Below are 25,000 nucleotides of genomic sequence, written 5' to 3' on the forward strand. Positions count from 1 at the left end.
GCACTCAGGCTTCTTTTTTGTGCCACCATCACTAGTGAGGTCACCATGCAGCTTGCATGACTACGAATGCTGAAGGAGAAGCTTTGCAGAAGGAGATGGTGTAGGGATATAAAGCATAAGAGAAGGGGTCACAACAGAGTAGGTTTCTTGCTGTGGAGGAGTAACACGACAACTTACATTTTAGAAGAGAGTTTGGGAGGAATTAGGCAGAAATGGAAAGTGATAATAAAACAGTGGTGATGAAGTTTCTGAGCAGACCTTAAGTAACAAGTTGTGTAGAAATAAATGGGACAGAGGAACCAGAAATGTGGATGGGAACAGTTTGCTAGATAATATAGTGGAATGAGAGTAATGAAAGAAATTGTCCTGATATCCATATCTATAAAACAGAGGTTGTCTGTGTGTGTGTCTGTCTGTCCGGGTTCTTCTTCGAAACTAGCCAACATTTTTTTTTGAAACTTTGCATATCGGTGCACTTTTGGACAAGATGGGTCATGACGCTATTGATTTTTCATATTGATATCGGGTTGCTCCAAAAAATCGATAAATCAATATTGATCTTTTTCAAAAGTTGTCCGATTTTGATCAAAATCAAAATACTTATGCATTTTTATCTAAGGAGTTTAATAGGATCATTAGCTTTTTCAAATTCCGTTTCATTTGAGCATAGGATGAGAAGAACTGACTCAAAAAATGCCCTTCTGGATATAGTGCCTGAAGCTTTTATCCGATTGTGCTCAACTTCACATCCAAGGTATATTAGACTCTGACCTACAGTTTGTAAAAATTTGCATACTTTTAGGGTGATTCTTTTGTGAGGTGTAGCACATTGAAAAAATCAATAATGCTTTAGTGCCTCCACTCTTTGTCTGATTGTCTTATAGGTTTACACACATGCGCACTGTGCACCAAACATTATGTATCACTGATACAATGTTTAAATTTCTCTTATTAAAGTACTGTTTATCAACTTATTATTTGTTATTTATTACATTTGAGAACTTACAAATTTCACGAAAGATTTCCTTCAAAATTGTTACACTGAATAGATTTTTTCGGGAGATATTTCTATGTTTTTAAATTTTTCGATTCTCATGTATTTGTGGGTCACAACTGAAAATAAAACAATTGTTTTCTAAGGTTTTTAATGCATATATCAATGTGGAATTTTTCAATTCTGTTAAATAAACCAGTCACAAGGTCAAACACTATCTGTTGCTAGTATTCTTTTGGACGAGTCAAGTTTTTCACATGGACAACTATACATTGGCTGTTCAAGAGTGGGATGCAAGGCGATTCTCTTTTCATTTGCCCGAAATGGGAGAACAAGGAATATCATGTACAAGGAGGTGCTACAACCAAGTCAAAGTGAGAAATGTACGTTTCTGTGGTTTTTTGCTAAAGAGTCTTCTCATTTCATATCTAAAACCACTACTTTTCAGGTACCTATGGCAGCAAGGGATGCACTCGATCAGTAGCCATCACATCTACAACAGCAATGACACCAGTATCATAACAAAGTTACACAACGTGAATCCTGCACCCCTGAAGTAATCAAAGACTGATCGAGACTTACTATTGTTCAATGGAATGACAAATAAACATTTGGTTTCTCTCCTTCCTTTAACAAAACCCTTACACTTAGGGCTTTATGGGTTGACCACTTAACTTTAAGTAGATATTCTGTAAATCTAGGAGGACTGATCATTTATGAGCACAAAGCTATGACACCAAGAAGACTCCGATATATTCAAGACTTTGTTATAGTTACTCACTGAGCAGGAAATAATATATAAGGTCAGGTTTATAAAGTCTAGCAATGCCGAGACACACTGCAGTAATCTCATGCCTATGTTACTAATTTTAAATAATTTTCTCACTCAATTCTTAACCAAACATTTTGGTAACATAGAAGTTATTATTACTGAATCGCATATCTTTCATTTATTTTGAAATTGAAATACCCCGGTGTTGTTTTACATTAATTGACATTACTGGGCAATGCCGGGTAAACTGCTAGCGTTTCATAATTAAATTGTCTATTCATCAGTAGATAAGTATCATTCATCCTTCTGTACTGAAAGAGAACTTATAGCAATTGCTATTTAAATCAAGCACAAACCAGAATATTGCTGTAATGGATGTAATTTGAATAATACATGTTAATCAGCACCATATCATTATCGTCATTCACTTTTCTATGTTTGCATGGATCAAACCCTCACTTGTTTCCAAGTAAAGTAATATTTCCTTATGGCAAGACATGTTTTGCATGGAAAACTGAAAACTAAAAACTTCACCAGTATACTGATGATCATCATTAACAACCATTGTGTAATGTCTATATGAGAGAACACTCAAACACATGTACACACAGGCTTCTTTCTAGGCTTTGGTTGGCCCAGGGTTATTGTAGAAGACACTTGTTGATATGTAAAACATAGTGGATATTAGACACCAAGTACAATGGAAGACCTAGGACACTATATTCTTATCAGACTTCTTTAATAAAGTGCAAGTTTTACTGTACATTCTACAGTAGTGATGAAAAAGTGACTAAGTATACACACTAACTAGTGTAGAAAATGAGTATATTTTGATTTTTGAGGTAATTAACCCTGCATGGAAAATCAATATTCAATGTAAACATATTCAATGCAGTGAGTATACAAAAGTTAATAAGAAATAATTATGCAGTGCTATTATTTCTCATGTGGATGATATCTCTAAGTAAATTCTCTTGAGTAATTTATTCCTTAAAATATGTCAATTTTTTGTGCCAACTTATGTATATTAATCTACACTGCTTAGTGATTCTCTTATCATGAATTCAGTTAATATGATGAAACTTGTGCTTCATTCATAGGCACAAACATAGCTGTGCAGTTATGAAGTTCTCTTTACTATCATATGGTTTCAGGTTTAATTCCATTGCATGGCACATTGGGTAAGTGCCATCTACTATAGACCCTGACTAATCCTTGGGAAAAGATTTGGTACATGGAAACAAAAATCAGGCTGTCACTAATGTATGTATGTATGTATGTATGTATGTATGTATGTATGTATGTATGTATGAATGTATACGTTCATGCACGTGTGTGTGTGCATGTGTATGTGTATGTATGTATTACAGTTAAGACATGAAGTCTATAATACATTATCAGACCAGTCTTTGGTCTTCAAATTTCATCTGTGGTACCACTCATGTCTAAGGGCTGCTCCTTTCTCTATAAGGATCATGAAGGTGCCATGAAAATCTTTTTTAAAATCCCTCAGTTATTAATGAAAATGTCTGCCTGAACAGGATTTTATCCTTGAAATAATAGACCATTCCTCTATCAGTGAGATGAAAACAAAAAATGGTTAAAGTAATTAATAGTGGGAAGGCATTGGGTCTGACAGTATTCCCTTTAAAGTCCTCCTCCACAGAAGTGACAGGCTTGTTGTAGAGATTCACCATCTAATATCAGATTTCTTACCAGGTTCTCCTGTACCCCAGGACTGGGGTGATTTTATTTTAATCTCATTGTTCAAAGGAAAACAACCAAAATCTGTGTGTGAAAACTACAGAGGAATAAGCCTACAAAACTTTTATTAATTAGCTTACAAAGTGGGTATACTCTTCTGTTATCCCAGAAAGTTGATATTGTTTTATATCAGGTCTTAGTACAATGGACATAATATTTTCTGTTCATAAATTTCAGGAGAAATGCATTAAACTTCGCAGAGCTTTTCCCAGGTCTTTGCTGATTGAACAAAAGCCTTTGACATTGTTAATAGGCTGCTCTCTAGACCATTCTTGGTAAACTTGGATATCCACTTCAGTTTGTCAAGTTGTTTGAGCAACTTAATTGTGACATAAGCTCACTTTAGCTTCAATGGTTCACTCTTGGAACCAATTACCATTGATAATGGGGTTAAACAATAGGATGCTCCTACCGCAACAATATTTTCCACATATTTTGCCTTAACTGTCTCCTACACTTTCCAGGACTGTGACATCAGCATCACTTCAGAACCACAGATATTGTTTTTGACATTACACACTTAAATGCAAGAAACTTTCCAGACACTTATTTGTAAGCTCCTTTATATCGATGATATAGTTCTCATTGCTCCCTCCAAAGAAGATATGCAGGCTACAATGAATCTCTTCTCTAGAGCATGCTGTGCTTTTGGACTTACCATCAGTCTGAAGAAGAATAAAGTCATGTTCTCGCTGCCTCTTAGGCAGCCCTATGTCAAAACTAACACCTTCATCCAGGGTACGCATATACGATTGAATGTGGTCAACTGTTTTGCTATCTTGGCAGCACTCTTTTAAGAGTTGGATCCCTTGATTTTGAAATAAGTCGGAGGCTTGAAAAAAGCCAGCCAACTTTTGGATGACTAAAAAAATCACATGTGGTCAGTCAGAAACATCAACGCCAAAACCAAGCTCAGCATCTTTGAATGATGCATCTTAACTGCTCATCTGAGGCTAAGACTATATTATCGTTGTCACATCAAAGCTTGGAAAGAGTCTATCAAACTTGCCATAGGAGGATCTTAAACATTAACAATAGTCTCTAATACCAGACATCACTATTCTCCAATGAACCAATACATTCAGTATTGAAATGTTCCTCAGATTTAATCAGTGGCACTTGGTTGAGCTCCTTACTAGGATGGAGGGTGTCATGTTGAAACAAGAATTCATAAACAGGGCATGTATATTTGCATGAATATATACATAAGTAAGTATTCACCAATATTTAAACTTAAAGATATATATAAGAAACTAACTTTGGTTATTTTCATATCTACTGTGATCTTCTAGTATACCTCTTTAAATATGCTAATTAATTTTTTCCTAAAAGTATCTGTTTTATAACCATTCATACTTTACAAAATTGTTCTCCATCACAATTCTAAGGACCAAATTCTGTGGAATGGAATCTCTTTTGAACCAAGTCTAATATATACAATTTTATTAATATTCACAAACCTTAGACAACTCATACAACTCTGTGGTTACATAAAATAATTCCTTTCCAATGACTTTAACCTAAAAAGAATTATCATAAAATAGAAAAGATATACAAGAGTTTTATTAGCAATTTGGACATTTATAGTATTATGCAAACTAGAAAATCTCTGCTATTTTACGATAATTATTTTTTGGTTAAACGTAGTGGAGAGGAATTGTTTGATGTACCCATGGGATAGTACAACGGTTTGTATTAGAATCATGGTGGCATTTATTCCGCTCTGTAGAGTTTGATCTGATCACAGACTACTCAATTTGCAAAATATAAAGCGGCTATAGAAAAAGTGCTGTTATGGAGAAGTTTATCAACTTTTTCAAAGAGTTAAAGATGATAGCAGATATAAATCTAATTATAGTTGATTTCTTTGATATGACTGTAGATTTAGGTACTGGTTAGCACAACTCTTGTAGCACATCATTGTCATCATCATCATTGTTTTAATATCTAATTTTCCATTCTGACAATGGGTTGAACAGAATTTGTTGGAGTGGGTTTTCTACAGCCATCTGACCTTCCTGTTGCTAACCCTTAGCCTGTTCTTCAAGTAAGCTAAAAGTTACCCATGATCAGGCATGTTTCCATGAAAGATAGGAACATCATTCACATAATAGTGACACTCATTTACAAATCAGACACCATGTCAAGGCAAAATATACACAAACACACATGTGCATACACTCACACACATGTGCACACACACACACACACACACACACACACACACACACACACACACACACACACACACACATGTGCACACACACACACACACATACATGACATACTTCTTTCAGTTTCTGCCAACCAAATCCACTCACAGGCCTTTGGTTGGCTATAGTAAATGACACTATGCAAAATTGCAATATATTTATATAAGTGACAATCATCACAATATAATTCTTAGAAACTTATTTAAAACCCTTACTAAGTGCATAAGCAGTTCATCCTCTGATGAGTAATCATTTAACCATGATGCTCATTATTACAATGATACATTAAAAAATAGAAACTTCAGAAATAGGAATGATTCATAATATCAAAGATAGGAAATAAAATATCATATGCTATCAATATTTCCTATTGTTTAATTTTCATTCCAATGTTTCAGGGTTTTCTTAAACCTTATAAATATTTCCATGTAATCCATTGGATATCATAAGATATTTAATAAAAATAGCATTAAGGTGAACTGCTGTTGCACCAAACATGTTGCTTCCATATCCAGTATAAATAGAAGAATCCTCTCTTGTACGAACTTATATGAACTTGCAACACTTTTTTCTTAAAGTAGTTTCAAGAACCTTAATATCTGCCAGCTCAATGGTATATGCATTAAGGTAAGTTTCTCAAAAAGATCCCCAACCACTTCAATATTTCCTAAAATATATCTAAGGTTTAAATGATGATAATATTAACTGTTATAAAATCGATTCTTTCTTTAAAGAACAAGTGTCCTCTTATGCAAATAAGCTCCAGAAGGTATGATGTTTGTATCGTGAAAAAGTATAATTTTCTATTGCAGCCTTTTGCTATTGAGATCTTAATTGAAAAAATTCCTGAAGACATGTCCATCGCATTATATTGAAGTATTTCTAGCTATTAACTGACTAAAATAGTTTATTGCCTACATAACAGAATGACCTACTATACACTGGAAAATAAGATGCTCAACTATTCACCATTTATTCATCAGCTCTACAATTTCATTAACAATAGCAGCCAACTTTCTTATACGTGTTTAACATGTATGATACTAAAAACAGAAATATTACGTTTTATATGTGAACAGATAAGAAAATATCGCATGTTCTGCTAAAAACAATTGAATATGTGAATATATGATACAGTTACTAATCACTTTTTTCAATAATTAATGAAATATAGGTACACTCTTGACTAATTATATTTTCATATGTTTGTAAATAATTTTGCTTACAAATTTAACTCTACAGTTATTTTTACATAAATGGTACCATGTAATTCAAAGTTATGATTCTAGAAGCTTCACTTTCTTATAATAATAATGATGATGATGATGATGATGACGACGACGACGAGGAGGAGGAGGAGGAGGAGAAGAAGAAGAAGAAGAAGAAGAAGAAGAAGAAGAAGAAGAAGAAGAAGAAGAAGAAGAAGAAGAAGAAGAAGAAGAAGAAGAAGAAGAAGAAGAAGAAGAAGAAACTTGCATGATAATCAACATAGTATGTTCCAGTGAAGACAGGATCAAAGAGAAAGAAGGAAAGCTAAACTTCTATGATGATTTGAAGTGGAAAATACATAGGTTGTGGGCAATGAAGAGAGTGGACATAACACCTGTAGTAATTGGTGCACTTGGAGATATCAGCATTCAAAGTATCAGCACTCAGCTACCAACATGGCTCAAAAAGATTGGTGCAAATGTAAAGATAGAACTCCTACGAAAATCTTCACTGCTTGGAACTGCAAGAGTTCTCTATAGGGTTCTTGAAGCATGATCAGTAAACAAGTGTCAATATTTTGTCTGCTGGCTGCAGGCAGCTGACACTTTCCATCATACCTAGCAAAATAAGCTGAGAGTTTTCATCAAATAATAATGATTGTAAGTTTCAGCCCAAGAACAGCACTTTCAGGGGAAGGGATTACATGGACCTTGAAAATATGAAAGGCGAAGTCAGCCTTGGCAGAACTTCAACTTGGATTGTAAAGATGGATGAAATGCCACTAAGCATTTTGTCTGCATGCAAGTGGTCCTACCAGGTCACTGTCTTTTTCCTTTCTTTCTTAAACAACAACAACTACTAAATTTACAAGGATTGAAATTTCGGCAGAAGGAACAAGTCAGCTACATTGATTTCATTGCTCAACTGGTATTTTATTTTATTGACCCTGGAAGGATGAAAAGCAAAGTTGTCCTTGACAGAATTTGAACCCAGAACATAAAGATAGATGACATGCTGCTAAGCATTAGTTAAATATATATATATATATAGTTGAAATTTATGGAAACTCGAAAGACAAAGACAGGTGTATGCACAACATGCAAGTGTATTAGTTTGACACTTAGGGAAAAATAAAAAAGTCTTTTATGTTTCAAGCCTACGCTCTTCAACAGAAAGGAATAAGTGAAAATAAACAGAGAGAATGAAAGAACTTGTATATTTCAGTGGCCCCACATGGAGAGAATATATATATATATATATATATATATATATATATATATATATATATATATATATTCTTACAACCAGCATTGAGATGAGAGAGAGACAATATGCATTCTATACTCTTTGTGTGAAAGATTCTAAATGTTAATTGTAATTTTAATTTTTAATTCACCTGAAGAAAACGTCTTTTTTACATGATATAATTGATTTGTCCATCAATAAAAATCAAATCTGAAACAGCTGTAGTGAACCTCAGCCCATTTGTGTTATAATATATATATACAAATATACATACACACTCTCACCCACACACGTACACACACACATATTTATTTACATACAAACACACAAGGATGTACATATAAACCTCTGTATATGATACAGGCTGTGAAAGTAAAAATATCACAACACAACTCAAAGTATCACGCCACTTTTTCATTCAATGTATTCTTTAAAAACGGTTGCTTGTCATCATTGAAAACCAGCTATCCAATGGAGTGTCAAAATGGATCACAGCTTGCATTTCAGATCCAATAATATCAAGGAAATAGGTTCATGTAAATAGATCCAAAGCTGATGTTTTATAGTTTTACTACTTTATAGTGTTATATTTATATATTTTTATATCTATCAGCGATTTTTCAAAACTTCTCTATATTCACATTAATTCCAGTAGGATTTTATTCCATGTCATAACTGCCTCACTTTTAAAGATGCATACATACATATATATATATACATATATATACACATACAAACATACATATATACATACATACATACATACATACATACATACGTACATACGTACATACATACATACATACATACATACATGCATACATACATATATTCATACATACGTACGTACATTCATACATACATACATACATACATACATACATACATACATACATACATACATACATACATACATACATACATACATACATACATACATGTGTGTGTGTGTGTATTACTGGATTATTTTTGTCATTTTATTCGGCAATGTCATGTCAATAAGAAGAAGCAGAAAACATGTTTATTTAAGGAATTCTAGGACTGGCCTCTGAAGAAAATTTAGAGTTTGTTGATGGTGGTAGGTTCTTTTTCCATTTTATTTCTTTATAGCATGGTTGAAAAGGTCAGCATATCTTATCTTTCTTCTTTGTAAGTAGCATCTATATGTAAGAAGTATATTTACATGTGACTAAATACATGCATATGAATATACGCATTCAATAAACACACAAACATATTCACACATATATATCTGTATATATATATATATGTATGTATATATATATATATATATATATATATATATATATATATATATATATATATGCATATATATATATACATATATATATATATATTACATATATATACATATACATATATATATATATACATATATATATATATAAAAACATGAATATATATATATACATATACATATATATATATATACACACACACACAACATGTATATATATATATATTTATATGTGTATATATATAAATGTATATATATATGCATATATATGAATATATGAAAGCATATGTACATTCACCTGTCCAGATCAAATACACAGACACGCACATACATACATACGTACATACATACATGCATACATACATACATGCATGCCTGTATGAATGCATGCATGCACACAAAAACATGTATGTATTCGTATGTGTTTGTGTGTGTGTGTGTGTGTATGTGCATGCATATTTGTTTATGCATGTGTGTTTGCTTTGATAGCGAGCTCACTAATACATTGGATAGGCACAGAGAGAAGGAGAAAGAGGGAGAGGAGAGGGAGGGAGGTGAAGGGAGAGTGAGGGAGAGAGGAGAGGGGAGAGAGAGGGAGTGAGCTGAGAGAGAGGGAGAGAGGCTGAGAGAGAGGCTGAGAGAGAGGCTGAGAGAGAGGCTGAGAGAGAGGGAAATAGGCTGAGAAAGAGGGATAGATAGATAGATAGATAGATAGATAGATAGATAGATAGATAGATAGATAGATAGATAGATAGATAGATAGACAGACAGATAGATAGATAGATAGATAGATAGATAGATAGATAGATAAATAGATAGATAGATAGATAGATAGATAGATAGATAGATAGATAGATAGATAGATAGATAGATAGATAGATATGCTAGTTGAACTGCGAATAAAAGGGGGAAAAAGATTCAGAAGAAAAGTTTATTCATTCGTTCATTCATTCAAAAAAGAGGCTTCACTTCACCACAATTCCAAACTTCTTCCAACGAAGTTCTTAAATGTAGCCAACATAAGGTAATATATACAATTCCGAAACCAATATTACCTGAAGTTGGCTATGTCAGGAGAAATGTTCAGTCATTCAGGCTAGAGATATTTCTGTTTCAAGTTTCCACTAGAGTAGAAGTGTCATATGCGAATGCTCACAGTAGACATAATTCAAGGCTTCCTTTTATCATCATTTTTACTTTGAATACCACCTCAGGAGAAAGATCAGGTTTGTTTCTTCTTTTCTGTTTTTTTTTTTTTTTTTTTTGTGAACCAACATTGGAGCCTCTTCATGGTTTTGTTTAATATTCTACAGATAGCAGTCAAATTTCTTTCAAATTAGACCCTACTCTCATAAAATAATATAGAAAGGATAGATTGGTAAATGTAGTCCTAGTTTTAGAAAATAAAAATGGAACAGCTGGAATGTCTTTGATCATCAACATGCTTCACCAGATGTTTTCAGATTCAGTCCCATTGCATGGTACCCTGGGAAAGTGTCTTCTGCTATAACCCAAGGCCAACCAAAGCATTATATATCTGCAGACCTTATGGCATACTCCTTATAATATGTATATATATATATATATAAAGGAAGCTTTATGAAAATAGACAAAAGATGAAGGCAGGTTTACGGAAATAAACAAAAGATGAATATTATAAGGAGTATGCCATAAGGTCTGCAAATATAACAGAGGCCTCAAAAGACATTTTAAGATCCCCAAAGATCAGAACTTAACTGCAGCTCTTGGTGGTCCAAATCAGATATGCAAACTACATGGGTTTATTTTCAATATATTGTCTGGTTTAAAAAGCCATATCAGATGCAATGATGGGTCTAACGTGTAGGTACAAGAGGTGGTTGGATTCTGCATAAGGAGTAGACAACCACCATATATATATTATATCTTACTGTGATATATATATATATATATAAGTTAATATATAAATAGAAAGCACAAAAAAAAACACAAACAACGCGAACAACGTGCGAGGACGTGGAACAAATATAGTATTATTGGATGCTCAGGAAAAGAAGGAGGGTTTAATGTTTCAAGCGGAGCTCTTTGTCGGAAACATAGGAGAAGGAAAAATCCAGAGAAAGGGAAGACGGAGGAAAAAAAAAATCGCCAACGGTACACACAAGGTCACATTTTGAAAGGTCACATATATATATATGGCCACAGCTCAATGAGCTGAAACTAAAATCAATCAATCAATATATATATATATATAGATAGATAGATAGATAGATAGATAGATAGATAGACAGACAGACAGACAGACAGACAGACAGACAGACAGACAGACAGATAGATAGATAGATAGATAGATAGATAGATAGATAGATAGATAGATAGATAGATAGATAGATAGATAGATAGATAGATAGATAGATAGATAGATATGTGGGGAGCAAGAGAGAAAGAGACAGTGACAAGCAAGAGCGGGCTGGTTGGTGTCTGATATGAAAAAGTGTTCAATAATGGTATAGGATGATATTGAAAATATGAAGTGGGTGACCTGTGAAGGTACCTCTTCTCCTTGGAGGTACCTTCAGGAAACTGGTTGCACAAAATTGTAAGGGATTAAATATGTGCATCTCTGCTCTCATGTAATTATAATTACAGCAGCTGAGATAATACTGTAGTTAGAAGAATGATGGAGGGGTAGGGGTTGTGAAAAAGGGATAGGGGAAGATGGTTGTGGGGTGAATTTGGATGTGGAGACATGGACAATATATAAATTCTATCTGTCTGTCTATCTATCTATTTAGCTAGCTAACTAGCTTGCAATCTATCTATCTATCTAGCTAGCTATCTCTCTATACATGCATGTATGCATGCATACATACATACATACATACATACATACATACATACATACATACATATATATATTATGGAACAATATATGATATTATATATATATATATATATATATATATATATATATATATATATATATATATATATATATATATATAATATTATGGTTTGCTGCTACTGGGATGCAAGCTGGAACTTGATCAACATTAGTTGGTTCAACTGGGCAAGTGGGTCTTATGTTGAAAGGCCCAAAACCCTCTGGGAACTTACAACATCACTCACAATGCATCTCAGAGCATCTACAACATGTATCTTAAAACTGCATGTTATACATACATATATATATGTATATATATATTTATATATATATATATATGTACATATGTACACACACACACATGGATATGAGTATATATTATATTATATTATTTTGTTATATTATATTATATTACATTACATTACATTACATTATATTATACTACATGACAATAAACTGCAGTATCAGAGCATAACACAAGCATTAAAAAGAACTTCATAATGGCTAAAGAATAACTAATCATTTCCTTTGTACATTCTTGTTTTGATAATAACTTGAAAGCATATCATTCTAAGATTCATTTTTGAACAAGACTACACATGCACAAACACATTTGCACACATAGATACATGCACACATCAGTATGCTAGTTACATTTTGTTTGTGCTAAAATAGGATTTTTGACAACCACTAAGAGAACCAGTGAATCAAGGTTTGCTGTCTGCCTCCCACACGTGCAAATGATCTAATCTAATGATAATAGGCCTTCCTAACTCACCAAGCCAAATTTTATTCCAGGCTGTAGATTATTTTCTTCATATGTTCTATCCACTACAATGATATAACATTATCTGAAAATTTGCAACCAATTGATTCAAGTTGGAAAGATGTACCATGATTTCACATGATAAATGGGAAAATGTTTCTGATAAAGGTTAGCGTTTTTTTTTAAGTGAAATGAAGATCAGCTTTGTGCTATGTCTACTACAAGCATAAACATATCTGTACTCTAGCTGAGACAGGCAACAAGAAATATTTCAAACCTGACATGAAATTACACAAGCAATGCCAATTTCATGTTAAAACATGAAGCGTTACTATAATTTTGTTTATCATTATAAGTGCAGGCATGGCTGTGCTATAAGAAGTTTGCAGCCCAACTGCATGGTTCTGGGCTCAGTCCCATTATGTGGCACATTGGACATGTGTCTTCTACTATAGCCTTAGCCTTGGCCAACCAATTCAACCAAATTCACCTTGTAAGTGAATTTGATAGAAAGAAACTGAAAGAAGATCATAGTATATATATATATATATATTTCATTTTTTGATTTGGTTTGCAAGATTCTTTATGTGAGTTTGTGTATTGAAGCATATTCTGTTGTCTGGGGAGAGTCACTTTCTTTTTGTGCCTTATAATTTAACACACGCACCAGTAAAATATCCACTTATTTCTTATTTTTATTTTCCAAAAATGTTTGTTGCGCCTTGCAACCTTTGTGATATTGAAAAGGTTGCAAGACACAATGAAAATTTTAGGAAAATAAAAATAAGAAAAAGGTGTAAATTTTACTGGTGAGTGTGTTAAATTATAAGACACAAAAAGAAAATGACTCTCCCCAGAAACAATAGTATATATATATATCATCATCATCATCATCATCATCATCATTTAACATCCACTTTCCATGCTGGCATGGGTTGGACGGTTTGACTGAGGGCTGGTGAGCCACAAGGCTGCACTAGGATCCAATCCAATCTGGCAATGTTTCTACTGCTCGATGCCCTTCCTAATGCCAACCACTCTGAGAGTGTAGCGGGTGCTTTTTACGTACCACTGGCACGAGGGCCAATTGGGTAGTAGTGATATTAGCCACGTTTGGAAGGTGCTTTTTACATGCGATCAGCATGGGAGTCAGTCAGGTGGCACTGGCAATGACCACACTTGAATGGTGCTTTTTATGTGCCACTGGCACAGGAACAGTCAGCTGGCACTGGCATCGACTATGCTTGAATGGTGTTTTTTACATGCCACTGGCATGGGAGCCAGTGAGGCAGCACTGGCATCAACCACGCTCAAATGGTGCTTTTTACATGCCACCAGCAATGGGTATCAATCAGGTGGTACTGTCATCAGTCACGATAACAACTTCACTTGCCTCAATAGGTCTTTGCAAGTGCAGTTTATTGCCCAATGATTGAAGGGTACTCTTAAATGGGCTGGTTATGCTGCACTGGCATAAACCATGATTACAGTCTCGCTTGGCTTGCCAGGTCTTCTCAAGCACAGCATATCTCCAAAGGTCTTAGTCACTTGTCATTGCCTCGGTGAGACCCAACGTTCAAAGGTCATGTTTCAACACATCATCTCAGGTCTTCCTGAGTTGACCTCTTCTACAGGTTCCCTCTATTGCTTGGGTGTAACCCTTTTTCACACAGCTGTCCTCATCCATTCACAACACATGACCATACCAGCGCAGTTGTCTCTCTTGCACACCACATCTAATGCTTCTTATGTCCAATTTTTCTCTCAGGGCGCTTACAATTTGTTGTGTATGCACACTGACATTACACATCCAGCAGAGCATAGTAGCTTCATTCCTTGCAATCTTACGCATGCCCTCAGCAATCTTGGCCCATGTTTCACTGCCATGTAGCATGGCTGTTCGCACACATGTGTCATTCAGTCTACCTTTATTCTGAGGTATATATGTGTATATATACACACACACATACACACACACATACATATATATGTATGTATAGTTAAAATCTTTTTCTATCCTGATGACAAAAGCTCAGTTTATCCAATGCTTATTTGCTGTCATTGCTGGCTGTGTATTTTGGTGAACTACATTTACCAACATTATAATGGATCTCTGAGCCCCCAGAAACAGCTGTTGGACTTGTAACATTACCCCCACCCTCTTTTTAATTTTCTCTATTGTCTGTGTGTTTGTGTGTGTGTGTGCCCTAGTGCTCGTGTTTGACCCCCACCATTACTTGACAATTGATGTTGGTGTGCTTACATCCCTGTAACTTAATGGTTTGGCAAAGAGGCCAAATAGAATAAGTATCAGACTTTAAAAGGAAATAAGCACCTGGGATAGATTCATTCAACTAAAATCCTTCGAAGTGGTGCCCCAGTATGGCTACAGTCTAATGACTGAAGTGAGTAAAAGCTAAAAGATATTAGGAAAGTGGCGGTTAACACAATTGGTAAAGCAGCAGACAAAACGTTTTGTAGTATTTAATTGTATCCTCTCATGTTCAAATTCACTGAGGTCAATTTGGCTTGTCATCATTTCAGAGTCAATAAAATAAATAACATTCAAGTTCTGAGCTGATTTAAGTAAGTGTGCATTCATCCAGACTTTGAAGCCATTTAATTATGTTAGAAATCATTGTTATTTTTATAGGGTAGCGAAGGGGCAACAATTGTAAAAGTGCACTTTGAGTGCCTTATAGCATTTTTGTTTTTATTTCCATGAATTAAGATCAAAAACAGGCTTTGCCTTTCATTCCCACAAGGGTCAGCCATGTATTAAGGTCACTTCAATTGATCATATTCCTCTGCAATGTAGTGGAACTGCACCAAAATTAAAAATTATCGGAAGTTCTACTTGATATAGTGTAGTCAGTACAAGTAATGGACAGACAAAGGTTGACTGACAGAGAACTTCAGATGTAATAGATGTTTATCTATATGAAACATTTATATAATGGATACATACATATATATATGTGTGTGTGTGTATATATATATATATATATATATATATATATGTATATGTATATATGTATATATATGTATATATATATGTGTGTGTGTGTGTGTATTTATATATTTTATGATTTCACTTAGGCATAGTGATTACTAATAACCAGTTGTTAGAACTCAATATACATATGCTCTATAATAAAGTGTTAGATGAGTACAGAACATATTATTGAATGACAGGGGGAAAAGAATTACATAATTTCTGTTCTCTAGTCAGTCAATAATTAATGTTGTGTGCGCACACACACACGTACACACACACGCGCGCGCGATCGTATGCATGCACTCTTGCATGCACATAAACACATATATGGATGTATATGTGTGTCCACAATGCATATAAACATACACACAGGCACATATGCACATATGCACACACACATATACAATATATATATACACACAGATATGTACTTATATTGTATATATGTGCAATGTGTGTTAGTATCTGTGTGTGAGTATGCATATATATGTGTGTCTGTGTATGTGTATGTATGTATGTATGTATGTATGTATGTATGTAGTATGTACGTATGTACACATATGTATATATATTTGTACATACATTCATTCATACATATATTTTTATTCACACACATACATACAAACATACATGCATACATACATATATACAACATACATACATACATACATACATGCATGCATGCATGCATACATCCATCCATCCATCCACCCATCCATCCATCCATACATACATACATATATATATGTGTGTGTGTGTGTATGTGTGTGTGTGTATATATATTGAACATGTGAGTTATACACATGCACTTTATTCTCCTAGCTCTCCTTATCTTTATCCTCCAATCTTTGTCCTCTTCTTTGGACTTTTCTCCAAATATTTGATAAGTGTCCAAACATTCTACATTTACTGCATAAGTTTCTTTTTATAACTCATTTTCTTTCTTTGAGCTTCAGCCTAATAATATTAACTATGAATGTCTTCAACTTTTGATGTTTTTTATAAATGACATTGTTTTTTGTAACTGATTGGCACTCTCTCTCCCTCCCTATATCTCCCTATCTCTCCCTCTCTCTCTTTCTCTTTATATGTGTACGTATGTATATGTGTATTTGTATGTATATATATGTGTATCCATGTAAATATATATGTATATATACATATATATATATATATATAAGCACACACACATTTATATGTATATATGTAAGAGAAAAAAATCAATCAGGAAGGAACTCTATCTCACTCAAAATATCTTTTGATAAGCATACCAAATGTGCAACCGGTAAACTCGTACTTTTTTTTATTCTACACTGAAATCTGACATTGAACTTTCCACAAAAAACTGTATTATTACACGCTTTTAAGAAATATCTTATTCTGAAAAGAACACTGTAAATGACTCTTATTTTTTTTCTTATACACTGAAATCATTCACAAAAAATGAACATTGTATTCTAACCAATTTTTTCTTTTTTGTTTAAAAAAGAACTTCACCTAATTAAATACACTCTCCTTACTTAAAGTATTTTGTCGCATTTTCTTCATTTCCTTTTATATATAATATATATATATATATATATATAATAATAATATTCGGGAATAAATCCAAATTTACAGGGAAAAAAATCAGATTTAGGATTAAATCGATTTTATAGTAAAATATTATAAAATATTATTCGAGACAAAACCACTATTTTGCAAACAAACAAGGAAAGACTTAATCAATAATAAATTTTTAATACTGATATTATTAAAATTTTATGTATTGATTAAGTCTTTCCTGTGTGTTTTGCAAAATAGTGGTTTTGGTCTCGAATAATATTTTATATATAATATATATATATATATAGGGAGAGTTTACGAAAAACTATTTATATATATATATATATATACACATACATACACACATATACACATGCCCACGTACACATACCCACATGCTCACACACACACACACACACATATATATACCTATGTTCTACAATACCACTGTATGGCTCCTTGGAAAAGTATCTTTTACTTCAGACTCAGGTTCCCCAAAGTCATGTGAGTGTATTTGGTGGACAGAAATTGAAAGAAGCTTGTATGTTGTATGTATGTATGTATGTATGTATGTATGTATGTATGTATGTATGTATGTATGCATGCATGCATGTATGCATGTATGTATGTATGCATGCATGCATGTATGTATGTATGTATGTATGTATGTATGTATGTATGTATGTATGTATGTATGTATGTATGCATGTATGTATGTCTCTTCTGTTTTTTAATTATTATAAATCTTCCACTGAGGAGGGAGATGGTTTCCAACAAAGATACTAGGCTCCATCTTTGGGATGTAGTTAACACAGACAAATTCACATTTGGAACTTGAGAAAAGTCTTGCATTCTTTTACTGTTCCATTCACAGATTGCACTTGTAATGTACGAATCAACCAGTCAATTTCTCTTTCTGAAAATCCCAGTTTATCCAGATTCTCCTTTAAGCATTTACTAACAAAACCTAGTGTTCCAATTATTATTGGTATGAATATAAATTCATAGTCTGGATATAGAAGCTGGAGGTTTCAAAGCAGTTGTCCATAAGTATCCTCTTTTTCTTTGATTTTCAAAGGGATATTTATATCTGCAGGGCAGCTGACCCCTATGATGGTACATACCTTTGTCCCTTTGTCCCCAAAAAATAATATCCGGCCTGTTATGTTTACATTTGACAGAAGTTTTGATCAGAATATTCCATCAGTATTCCTTGAGTTGGTGTTTACGAATGTATTCCATAACAGTGGGATATTCTAAATTTATTTTAGGACTGTCTTTTTTTGCAGATGACATTGTAAATTGTTTTAGCGACAACATTGTGCAACGTAGGGATGTTGTACCATGATGATATTTTAGACAGCTACTAATCATTTGCATATCTTCCACAGAAACATGACATAGCCTACACATGCAGTTGCACCTTGGGATTACTGTTTCTCTTGTTCACCAGCTACTTTGTGGTAATCTCCTGTTATTGGATTGCAAATGAATAGCCTTCAAAGTGTGATGTGATGTACCAGTCTTGAGTCCAAGAGAGGCTGCACTTCATGTCAATTCTACTGTCTCCTTCAAGCTTCCGGGCAACATACCCATGCATGGTCTTTATTTTTATGCTGAATGCTTTCCATCCAGGTCTTCTCTGAGGTAAGAGAGCCCAGCTGTTTTGGGGGCTATATAGGAGATCATCAGGAAGAGAGTCTTTCTTGAGGAGTTCACTGCCAACTCATACAATGTTGCTCACTTCCCTTTTCAGCACTGCATTAATATATATATTTTTTTGCTGTTGTTTAGTAGGTGCTACCTGAGTGATATACAGCATTCGAAGGCTGTCTGCACTGATCTCAGGCCTCTATCACCTTTATTTGTTCTTAGGTAGAGCCTGTCAACATCTGTTTCTGTGGAAGCTCCGAGTTGTTGTTGGAAGTTCCTAGTTGCATGTTTTGATAACTATGGCTAATAAAGAAAGATATCTATCTGTCTATCTATCTATCAATCTGTCTGTCTGTCTGTCTGACTAGCTATCTATCCATCTCTCAATCTATCTATCTATTTATCTATCTATCTATCTATCTGTATCATCATCATCATATATATATATATAAAAACACGCACACACACACACACACACATGTGAGTGTGAGTGTGTGTGTGTGTTGTGTGTGTGTGTATTTGTGTTTGTGCTCACTGAATTGACATCATGCAATAGTTTTGAATTTGTGTTACCATAATAGAAATGGTGCAATTTGTGTTTAATCTTCTGTGTAAACATGTCTAACCATAAGGAAATATTACCATATGTGGGATTATGTGTGAGTTTTTAACATGCAAGGTGTTAGGCTGTACAAAAAGCTGGTTTGAAAAATTACATCTGACTCATGCAAACATGGAAAAGTGAATGTTAAAATTATGATAATGTCCATATATATGTATATATACATTGTAGATATATGCATATATATTTCTGAGTGTGTGTGTGTGTATCTTATATCTTTTATCTTTTACTTGTTTCAGTCATTAGACTGCAGCCATGCTGGGGCATCACCTTGAAGAATTTTCAGTAGAATATATTGACCCCAGTACATAATCTTTAGGGCCTGGTACCTACACTGCTGGTTTCTTTTGCCAAACCGCTAAGTTACTGGGACACAAATACACCAGCACCAGTTGTCAAGTAGTGGTGGGGGTGAGGTCAAATGCACACACACACACACACACACACCACACATAAATAGATCTATACATATATATGACAGGCTTCTTTCAGTTTCTCTCTACCAATCCACTCACAAGACTGTGGATGGTCTGAGGCTATAGTAGAAGACATCTGCACAAGATGCCATGCAGTGGGGCTGAACTCAAACCATGTGGTTAGGAAGCAAGCTTCTTACTACACAGCCACACCTAAAATGCAAAGGAATAGGGATTTTAAATCTGGGCAGATAACTTAGGTGGCTCATTACATCAAATGACAGGAAACATTTAGAATCATTTAGAATAGACAGTTAAACTGTACTCTTTTTGAAAGGCAAATCCTGAGTTTGCTTCAATGGATTTCAAGTAGAGTACAGGGTATATTATCAAGACATAACAATGAGTAAAGAAGAGTTATATGTCTTTGAAATTTATTTATTAAAAAGCATTTTCTTCATATTACGTACACTCTAAAATGTGTTTCTGGTGAAGTGTCATTGGGTCCTTAATGAATAAATATAAATTTTAGATGCATAACTTTTTATTCTCCATTATTATGTCTCTCTCTCTCTCTCTCTCTCTCTCTCTCATCTTCTCTCCTCTCTCTCCGGTCTCTCTCTCTTTGTTTGTCTTGATATATATATATATATATATATATATATATATATATATATATATAGTATGTATGTGTGTACATATGTATGTATATATATATATATATATATATATATATATATATATATATATGTATATGCATATGTATATACATGCAGGCATTATGTATATATGTTATATATATATATATATATATATATATATATATATATATATATATATAGATAGATATAGATATGTATACATATATATATATATATATATATATATATATATATATATATATATATATATATATATGTAGGTCCCGGGTTGATCCGGGGTTAACCACAGTAAGTAAGGTACTCAATACATAGCAGAGTAAAATTATTTATTATATAGGAGGAGCTTCTACAGGACTATACGTTATTCAAGAGAAATCTTCAGGAAGCCTGAAGATTTCTCTTGAATGAAACAGTACTAGTCCTGTAGAAGCTCCTTCTATATAATAAATTAAAAATATATATATATTATATTATATATATATATATATATATATACATACATACATATATATCATACGTATGTATGCCTGTGTCTATATGTATTTTTAAATACTTATTTAATAAAAATATCTAATTATGAGATGTTGCTTAATTGTATATTATTAAATTGTAATTATTTGTATCTAGCATTCAGAGAAAATTAGAAATAATTCATTAATTATGTATGAAAGGTACAATTATAAAACCTTTTTCAACTTTATGTATCTAACGCTACCAAATATAGACTAAGTTGAATCAATCAATTCAAACTCGTTATGTCAATTATGTAGCTAGTAAAATGTACCTCCAAGGTTACTTTTCGGATGTTAAACATACATTCAGTAAAGTTTCAGGGTCTGGTATATGTAAACTTTTGATTAACAGAGTTTATCCATGCAATTAGTAGGCAAAAACTTCCTCTCGGTGTTTATAATTAAAAATATATTGAACAAATTTTTGTGAAATATTAGGTGTAGAAATGGCTATATGCACAGGTGTGGCTATAGGTGCAGTGGGGTGTGTTTGGCAAGAAGCTTGCTTCCTAACCACAGTTCTGGGTTCAGTCCCACTGCATGCCACTTTGGGTGAATGTCTTATACTGTAGTCCCAGGCCAATCAAAGTCTGATGAGTAGATTTGGTAAATAGAAACTGAAAGAATATATATATGTATAATCATCATCATTATCATCATTGTTGTCGTCGTTTAACGTCAGCTTTCCATGCTGGCATGAGTTGGACAGTTTGACTGAGGACTAACAAGCCAGAAGGCTGTACCAGGCTCCAATCTGATCTGGTAAGGTTTCTTCAGCTGGATGCCCTTCCTAATGCCAACCAATCCAAGATTGTAGTGGGTGCTTTTTACGTGCCACTGACATTTGATTTTTAACTTTTACCCGTACATAATAATATACATAGCTTGAGTATGCACTGGTGAATTTATGTATTAAGTATAACCTTAATACACACCCCACCAGCACAGAAACACGTGTAGTGATTACTTGTACTACCTTCTTTCCCCACAGATAAGATATATTTATTCAACTAATTTTATTTTATGTTATTTTAATTATTTTATTTGTTTTAATTTTTTCTATGTATACCATACCATGAGGTTATCCTGAAATAGGAGTTGCTTATCTATTAGTAAATATCTCAAATTTGTAATAATAATAATAATAATGATAATAATCATCATCATCATCATCATCGTTTAACGTCCGTTCTCCATGCTAGCATGAGTTGGATGGTTCGACCGGGGATCTGGGAAGCCAGAAGGCTGCACCAGGCTCCAGTCTTATCTGGCAATGTTTCTACAGCTGGATGCCCTTCCTAACGCCAACCACTCCGTGAGTGTAGTGGGTGCTTTTTACGTGCCACCTGCACAGGTGCCAGGCGAGGTTGGCAACGGCCACGGTCGGATTGGTGTATTTTATGTGCCACCGGCACGGAAGCCAGTCGAGGCGGTGCTGGCATCGGCCACGAGTCGGATAGTGCTTTTTACGTACCACCAGACCAGGGAAATAATAATAATAATAATCATAATCATAATAATAATAATAATAATAATAATAATAATAATAATAATAATAATAATAATAATAATAAAAACTTATCAATAGCCTGGATAGACTATAAAAAGGCTTTTGATAGCCTACCACATAGCTGGATTAGGAAATGCCTTGAAATGTATAAGATAGCACCAACTCTGCGAAACTTCTTGACTGTAAGTATGAGATCATGGAGAACCACACTAACTCTGAACAGTGACAGTGAATCCCTAAATGCTGGTGATGTAAAAATTTCGTGTGGCATTTTCCAGGGTGACTCACTGTCACCACTCCTCTTTTGTTTATCCTTAATACCTCTCTCAAAGTTGCTCAATGACGCGCAGTACGGGTATAAAATGTTTGATAAAAATATAAATCATCTCGTTTACATGGATGATTTAAAGCTTTTTACAAAAAATGATCAACAACTCAAGGGCTTACTAGCGATAGTCAAACAATTCAGTGACGACATCAGAATGCAATTCGGCCTCGATAAATGTGCAAAGGCTACCTTTATCAAAGGAAAAATGACAGAAACATCTAACGTTAACCTTGACCAACAGAATGTCATAAAAGAACTAGACCCAGCGGAGAGCTACAAGTACCTAGGGGTAATTGAAGGGAACGGAATAAGGCATTCAGAGATGAAGGAAAGGATCAGGAGAGAATGCTATCGAAGAGTGAGAGCAATACTCAAGACAGAGCTGAATGCAAGAAACAGGATCGAAGCAATCAATGCATTAGCTATACCAGTCGTGACTTACAGTTTCAATATTGTTAACTGGTCAATTACTGAAATATGTCAGCTCGACAGAAAAATAAGGAAACTGTTGACAATGCATAGAATGCACCACCCTAAGGCAGATACAGAACGACTCTATCTGCCAAGAAAAGAGGGAGGCCGTGGTCTTTTGCAACTGGCAATAACAATGAAGATTGCTACAATTGGCCTAGACACCTACCTGAAAAACTCTGAGGACTGGATGTTAAAACTTGTCTCAAAACATGAAAACAAGAAAGCATCATACTCAGTAACAAAACAGGCAAAGGAATATCTAAGTGAATTCCGAATACAACCAATTTCGGAATTAGAGATAGACATACAAGAAACAAGCACAGAAAAAGCTAGGCGCATGAAAACCCGTGCCAAAACTGCGGCCTTAGATATTCTGAATAATAAATGGCAAGAAAAACCTCTCTACGGCAAATACCCAAAGAGAGCGAATAATGCAGATATCGACAAAGCCCTGACCCATCAATGGCTAATGGCCTCTGGCTTAAAATCTGAAACAGAGGGGTTTATCATAGCAGCTCAAGATCAATGCCTACCAACAAGAAACTACCAGGCCAACATATTAAAGATCAGAAGCAGTCCAACGTGTCGTGTATGCAAGCAACAAAATGAAACCATTGACCATGTGGTCTCCAAGTGCAGTCTTCTAGCGCCTACAGAGTATCTCAACAGGCACGATAGAGCTGCACAATATATTCACTGGGTAATCTGTAAAAACCTGGAGTTGCCCCATGAGAAAAACTGGTGGGAACACAAACCACCCCCAGTGCTTGAAAATGACCACATCTCACTCCTCTGGAACTTCACCATTCAAACTGACAGGAAGATAGATGCAAATAGGCCAGACATCATATTGAAAGACTTCAAACAAAGAACATGCCTCCTCATTGATATGACTGTCCCAATCGATATAAACGTATCTGTCAGGACCTACCAAAAACTGAGCAAATATAAAGATCTTGAAATAGAAATCAGCAAAATGTGGAAGCTGAAGACTAAAACAATACCTGTTGTCATAGGTGCCCTGGGAATGATAGCAAAAGGGGCTGATAGCTACCTAACTCAGATACCAGGAAACCCAAAAATGGCAGAAGTTCAAAAGATAGTGCTCATGGGAACTGCTCATATCCTACGCAAAATACTCTCTATGTAACCTCAAGGTTTAAAACAACCATAATTTTCGGTTTAAAAAAAAAAAA

At 34.2% G+C, this 25,000-nt stretch overlaps 1 protein-coding gene and 1 long non-coding RNA gene across 2 annotated transcripts in view; one reads left to right on the plus strand and one right to left on the minus strand.

The window, feature by feature from the left end:
- Positions 1-25,000, plus strand: part of LOC115209257 (neurexin-4) — a 586,511-nt gene that overhangs the window by 9,513 nt on the left and 551,998 nt on the right. The window lies entirely within an intron of this gene.
- Positions 11,254-25,000, minus strand: part of LOC118762588 — a 14,028-nt gene continuing 281 nt past the window's right edge. The window contains exons 2-3 of the long non-coding RNA XR_004998345.1: positions 18,031-18,056; positions 11,254-11,360 (exon numbers count right to left, since the gene is read on the minus strand). This is a non-coding gene — a long non-coding RNA (uncharacterized LOC118762588). The remainder of the gene's footprint in view (positions 11,361-18,030; positions 18,057-25,000) is intronic.

Source organism: Octopus sinensis, linkage group LG3, assembly GCF_006345805.1.
Source record: "Octopus sinensis linkage group LG3, ASM634580v1, whole genome shotgun sequence".
In the NCBI taxonomy this organism is placed as follows: Eukaryota; Metazoa; Mollusca; class Cephalopoda; order Octopoda; family Octopodidae; genus Octopus; species Octopus sinensis.